Here is a 7154-nt window from a genome sequence, read left to right on the forward strand (position 1 = left end):
GAAGTGGGGAGTAAGGGTCATTAATAGGGGTTTCCACTGTGCTGTCCCTTTTGGGGTGTTCGCAGGAGTAGTTTTTCCAAGAGAAGTCTATCTGGGCGATAATCTGAGTTTTATGGAAAACTTGCTTTTTTTTGCGGGGTGGGGGAATCCGATAGCATCAATATCTCCAAATTTTTGTGAACTAATAGTACCTCAAAAAGTGGACACATGCCTACTGTGGCTTGAGACAAGACGCGTGTGCATTGACCTTAGGCTGTTAACTAACCTGAAATGAAACGTGTGATTAATTTAAACTCCCTAGAGAAACTGTTTCTCAATTTCTAGAGTCAGTGGGGTTTGCTGCAGTACTAGTAGGAGCAAACCTTATGTCCTGTTAGTAAGTGCTGCAAAGCTATAGTGGTAGGAACATTTGGCTTGCATGAAGGAGCTTGGAAGTATAAAACTCACAATGTGTAATTAACAAAGAAAAGTAGCTGTTTGGACCACAAGCCCTTGTCAGATACAAAACACAGAACCTTGCTTGGGAGAAATCTATTGCTTTCTTTATGCACTGCAAAATCGCTCCATCAGAATCCAGTCATTGGGTTGCTAGGGGCACAGCAGCTATGTCTTTTTTTTTTTTTTTTTAATGCCTTTGTTTGTTTACCTGTAATTCTGTATACCGTGATCCCCAAATCTCTGATGTAAAGCTGAGTTAAACAGCGCTGTCAGACAAAGTACAGAGAACAGTGGCTATGAACAGATTTCCTTTAAAGATCCCTAACAGAAAATAGACCTTGTGGGGAGGGATCTCTTTTCAAAGTTGGTTCCTTGTTCCGCAAACTGTATGCCAATTTTAGGTGAAATGAAAGGTCGGGAACGGGCCCACCTTCTTAAAGTGGACGTCTGTAGCTGTGTGGACACGTAGCACAGATGTGCAGCTGCACACTGCCTGTGTGCCCTTTGCTGCACAGGGATGGGGGGGGGCTGCTTGGAGTGCTTCTGATGACCGCTCCCCCCCCCCCAGTCTGTTTTGGAATGTAGAATTGGTCCATTTTCAGATACATGGGGCAACACCGTGGTCATCTGAAGTCTTCACCAGCTGTATTCTGTCTTAATTTGATTTTTTTTTTTTTAATGACGTTCTGAGCAAGAGGAAAATCATCGCCGGAACTCAGCATTTGATCAGGGCACGAGACACCAGCTCTGGGGATGGGTGGGAGAAAGGGACAAAAGAAACCTCCGGAGGGAAAAGCGGGGTACAGAATCCGAAGGTCTCGCTTCTTGAATATGATAAAATCACAGGTTTACCTACGCTGTTTACTGGCTGTGGCAGCCCCTATTTGTAAATAGGGCAGGTCCCTTCTGTAAAGCTGGTGTTATTATTCACACCCAAAGAACAAACACCTCCACCTCCTTGTTGTTGTCTTAAAAAACTCCAGCTGCTCATGAATACAGGGTCAGGGAGGGCCGGCTAAATGTTTCTCTGTGCTTTCTCTCCAGCACAGCCAGCAGAGCTGTTTCCTGTTCTTTGTTTCAAGGCTGGGGTTTGCGTCATACATTCCAAGTGGCATATGTGTGCGCTTTCCTGTTTCAGGCTGTTTTCTGGTAGATCAGTAGCCCAGACCAGGCCGTGGTCCCTGCCCCTAAACTCCCTGTCCCCACCCAGGGAGTTATCATGTCTCTACAGACTCAACGATTGCTTAAGATGCTCATGTTATGTCATAAGGAGAAGTCAGTTAACCTTTTAACATACATCCTTTGCTCCAGTCTGTTTATGTGGTTGAATTAAAAAACAAAAACTTTTACCTTTTGAAAAAAATTATTTTTCATGGGCTAAAACTGATTTTTTTAATGTGGATGCATATGAAGAAATCTAGAAAGAGGTGTTGTTGGTTTTGTTTCTTAGTGTTCAAAAAAGCTTGTTTTAAGGTGGATTGGGTGTGGGCAGCTAAGCAGCTGGCCCTGCAGCTGTCAGTTGGTGACTAGGATGAACACTTTACAGGTTGGCAGTCACCTAGCATTATCTGGGTGTGGTGGCCCACCCTCCTCCTAGGGGAAGACAGGATGCTCCAGGCATGGAGGCTGCTCTCTTGGAGGATATAAGCAGTTTCAGCAGTCTGAGCTAACTTTGTATATCTTAGAGAAGAAATCTTGGGGAAAATTATCCAAGCAAGACATTCAGCTATCTTGGAAAACCCAGAATCATGTCATTCTTCCTTTCTTCCCTCCTTCCTTCCTTTCTTATGAACAAAGGTTCAAATACCAGGATTTGGGGGGGGGGGGGAAGCAAAGATTTTACTGTATTCTAGAACTCATTCCTAGACTGTTTTGTGAATAAGAAAGCCCAAAGAAAAAGAACTGGGAATGTAAAAAAGTCCATTTAATGATAGAGAGTTTGGAAAATATTAACCTCACATTTTGAAAATGGGTGAATTCTCATGTTTCTTTTAATTTTTGTTTTTTTTAATAAGGACAACTTTTTGACCTTTCTGTTGGTCTCCTCTGCCAGTTGAGAGTTCCCGAATGGCTGGGGATAACAAGTTAAAACCTAGCTTGACGGATTATTTTCCTCTGTTTTTCAGAAACGAAGTTCTAAAGGAAGTAGTTGATGGGGAAAGAAACGTGGGGGCAGCTTTTTTATGTCAAACTTCCTATTTGAGGATTATCTGTAAATGTAAGGGGTGGCTCCACCATCTTCTGAAAGGAACTTAATCCAAAAGCAGCCAAGCAGACTTCATAATGTCCCCCATGTGGGGGCAGTGGTGTTTTGGTGTTAGCCTTGCTGCCCCTCCACACTTTATTAATGGGGGAAAGGGAAGTGCAGAATACCAGGCCAAGAGAAGTACTAGAATCAAACTGTCTTTGGAAAATGATGGGAAGTTTGGCAAGTTTTCCTACAAGAGACTCCTTTGTAGAAAGTAAACCTGCAGGACAAGAGACCCTTAAATGAGTATTCATAAATAACCCCAGTTGAAGCAAGCCATTTCAGGTGGTTTTTTGTTTTAGTTCCAAGGTTGCAAAAATCCAAGGAGATTTGGTAGACAGGGTGTTAATTTGGCATTCTTTTTAATCATTTTAATTATTCATTATTCCTCTTTTGGGGGTGGGGGGCTGGAGGGCAGTGGTTAATAGAAATGATTAGAGTCTAGTGTTTTCCATTCGAATAAAAGATTTGGAAGCATTTAAATGTTAAACACCTAGGAGAGTGTATCCTATCTGATAGAGGTATAGCAAGAAGAGAAATGGGAATTGAAATTCTATTTCTTGACCTTGTAAATTAATCATTATTGCCAATCCAATCCCATTTTCCCGCTGGCCTCCCCCTCTTAATATTTCCCAATTAGCATTTTTGCTGTACAGTGTTGTTTTTTTTCCTTCCCTCCTCTTCATTTCTGTCTAAGAAAACTAAAGACAAGCAGACCCACCCTTTGCAGGTCATCCTGGAGTCACTGGCAAGAACCCGGTTATCGTGAGGTTTCTGCAGCCTTCCTTTGGAGTCCGATCAGTCCCCTCTCTGGGACCCTGCATCTCATCTTAAGCAGTAATGCTGGCGCTCGAGACAGGAAACCAGACAGCAGTCTGCCCTGATAAGGGAGAGCATTGTCTAAAGGAGGTAGCCCTGCCCCCCAATCCCCACCCTACCCCTTCAACTCTCCTTGCTTGAATTCTAGTAGTAATAAAAGAGACACAGTACTATGGAACCAGTTTCTGAAACTAAGAGCTTTTTTTCTAAAGCAAAGAGATTGTGTGTGTACAGGTACTCTTAGTAGTTGGCCCTGGATGGATGCTGAGATTATCTGGATGCATTTTAGCTTTGGTGAGCGTGTTTAGTAGTAAACTTTTTTCTCTTAGCAAAGCAGGTTCCTGGAGCTTTTTGAAACATAGTCCATTGTGTTGTCAGCCAGAATACATTATCGGTTTCCCGTCTAATTATCAGCGAGGTGAAGGACTGGAGCCAGGGTAGTAGCCAGTAAAAGCCCCTTGGGCTCAGGCATTTGGCGGGACCCCTGGAGCTACAATTCACCCTGTCTCACGGGGTGACTCCCAGAGACTGCACACTAGGAAGACACCTCTGAGAACCGAACTTGTTCTGGGCCATGTCCAGGATACTGGCCAATCTCTGGGAGGTTTGGGGAATTTGCCAGGGATCGCCTTTGGCTAGTCTAGATCCAGAGCAGTGGAATTTGGCCAACTCCAGACTTCAGAGAGGTCCGGAGACAAGGGGTCAGCACGTTCTACACTGGAGAGCGCCATGGGAATCCAGGGTGGGCCTTGTCTGCTCAAACCCCCCCTGGTCTTTCTACTAACCACTGTTCTCTGAACTGAATCCCTGAAAACTACTCCTCTATCCGCCCTTGCCCTTTACACCCAGATTCCGCCCAAAGCCTTGCACCCCAAGTGTACTTTCTCATTAGTAAGTTCAAGTTCCTACTCGCGCTACTTTGCCAAACCTAGCACATTCGTTCGCATTCACAAGCTGCATTTCAGAAGCCTACTTTGGGTGGGGGGTGAGGAGAGGGATGGGGGCGCACTGGCTTTACCAGCCTCTGGGCAAAAGGTTCCTTGCGAAACACCCAGTAGGCGACAACCACCCTAGGCCTCGCCCCTTCATTTTATCCTAGCATGCGAGGTTTGGTTTACATTTCTGTATTCATCTCCCAGGTATTTTATTGAGCATCTACTCATTAGCGCTAATCGCAAATTATGTGCACTCATGCACTGCCACGGGACGGAATAGATCTGCAGTGATCCAACCTGAGAAGGCATTTTGAAATCATAATTGCCTGCTGGAACCTTCCGAGAGGCCGGCTGAGCGTGGACCTGCGTGGGGGGAGGTGCACCTCCCACTTGCCCGAAGGAGGTGGCGGCTTAGCCTCCGGAGGAGTGGCCCAGAGCAGGGGGCATGCCGGTGATTTTACCTGAAAGCGCGCCCCCCAGTACCAGACTCCGGGAAGCGGAGCAGGAAAGAGTCCGGGTCCGCAGGCGGACGGACTCCTGTTCTTGGCTGCCGCTTCAACAGCTCCGCGAGTTTGGGCGGGTCATCTTACCTCTGCCCCTCCATTTCCTCATTTCTAAAATGGGGGGTGAGGACCTGACCCTTCCACCTTGGTGCAGTTATTAGGAGGATTTCCGTATTTACTTGAGTCAAGCTGCCAATTTCTCTCGGCGGTTTTTATGGACCAATTGCAGGTGCATTGGCCAGGAGGAAGAATAGCCTAATTTGGGGCCTCCTGAACAGGTCTTTTGATCTCCGTCCAAGTTTGCTTTCTCTCTGAGAGGGAGGTAGGCTGCAGGGGTCAGTTGGGAGGAGTTGAAAGTGCTGCTACTGTAAATACACCACTCCAGAGGTTCACATCCTCTCCTCCTCCCCGCCCCGCATGCACCAGCTTTTCCGAAGAGATCCCCTCCCCTGCCCTCTAGGACCGCTCCGGGCTCTCCGGGTGCTCGCGTTGGGCAGCACCTGGTCTCACGTGAACTCCTGCAGATTCCCCACAGTAATCAGGGAAGTCGTGCCCGCCACTTAGGGGATTAAATAACCCAGCCTTTGTCAAGGGTGGTGGTGCTGGCCTGCAGGACCCCTGAGACGCCACTGGCCTCCGTGGACCAAAGTATTCCCTCTGGAAAGGTTTGTTTCCACCCCCCCACCCCCACCTCCCAGGCTCACTCACTATGCGATTTGGCGCTTCCCCCCTCCCATTTTTTTTTCCCTTCCCGTTTCAGATTTTAAATAGAGACCTTAACCCTAAACTTCTTTAGCAGACCTGTCTGGGTGGATTTAGAGAAAAAAATCCGAAGCTGATACAACTGAAGGTTCTGGAAATCCTGGGGCAGGCAAGGTTCAGATGACCATGGAGATCCTTTTGTTAAGGAAGTTGGGCTTAATGCACTCTCACTAGGTGTAGGGAGTGGGGAGGGGACATTGTTTGTTTAAGGGAGATTTCCAGTGCATGCAAAGAGAAAGGGAAATGACTCTGGGGCACCTACTGTGTGCCAGGTGCCCCTGCAGGAGCTCCCACTCCCAACCCGGGGCCTGGTTAAACGAGCGAACCTGGAAGCTGGGAGACTGGTCATCCTTAACTGAGTCAGTTCTACTCTGCCGCTTGAGGTCACTGTGAGCTGAGACGGACCTGAGGGCACCTAACAACCACGCCCAAACGAAATCCAGCCAGTGCCCCCACCCCCCTGCATTTAGTGTGAAGAGGTGTGGTCTCCTTAGGAGATGGGTAGGCGTTCCCTGAAGCTGCCTCCGGCACTTCTGCTGGTCAGGTGCTCAGAGCCCAGGTGGTGCTGGAAGACTCAGCCTTTGGAAAGTCAGGAGGCCGAGCCCATGTAGGTGAGAAGGGGTGCTTCAGAACTTCCTGGGAGCCATCAGCTGGCTGGCCGGCCAGGAGAGTGGCCAGGGCCTTGAGCTGGTCTTTGAAGAATTAGGCGGATTTAGATAAGCCGGAAGGGGGGTGGGCATTCCACACTGGTTGCCCAGCATCAGGGCCAGAAATGAACAAAGGGCATGGGGAGGGGGGCAGCTGAGCACCAAGGGCACTTGTTGGAGCAAGGGGCAGCTGGCTTGGAAGGGGGTGCCAAACTTGGGCCCTTGGACATACTCTCTAAAGCCCTGGACATCCTGGGGGAGAAGGGGTGAGCTTTGAAGGGCTTTGGGACGTTTAGGTGGCAGGGGGCTGGGGCATAGATGACTGTAGGGGTGAAGGGAGAGCAGTAGCAGAGGCTTAAGGCCCTGGGGCCTCACCCCATGACTGCAGGAGAAATGGAAAGAAAAGGTGAGGGAGACTGAAAAGATGACCGCAAGGTTTCCATGGTGGATGGCCTCAGACAGTGCGAAAGGGGAGGCGGGGGCAGGGCAGCCTTCCGCAACCAGGAGGAGGAGGAGGAAGATTGGGTCTGGGACATGTTGAATTCATTTTCATACACAGCAGTGGTTCCTGGGGCTTTTCTGTTTCCTTTTTGCTTGTCTTACAGGGGCAGCATTAGCTCTTGGTTCTGTAACCAATGGGGGGGGGGACAGGGGGGCTCCAGGCGGCAAACACTTAATAGAGAAACCCTGGGGAAGAGCATGCATGAACCGCCACCACCCCGGTCATTTTTTTTCTGGTTATTTATAAGGTTCCAGCCATCCTCGTTAGGGCTGGAATTTCCAGAAACCAGCAGCTGACTGG

The sequence above is a fragment of the Echinops telfairi genome, unplaced genomic scaffold (assembly GCF_000313985.2).
Source record: "Echinops telfairi isolate 266 unplaced genomic scaffold, ASM31398v2 ScPeMD7_7468;HRSCAF=8506_0, whole genome shotgun sequence".
In the NCBI taxonomy this organism is placed as follows: domain Eukaryota; kingdom Metazoa; phylum Chordata; class Mammalia; order Afrosoricida; family Tenrecidae; genus Echinops; species Echinops telfairi.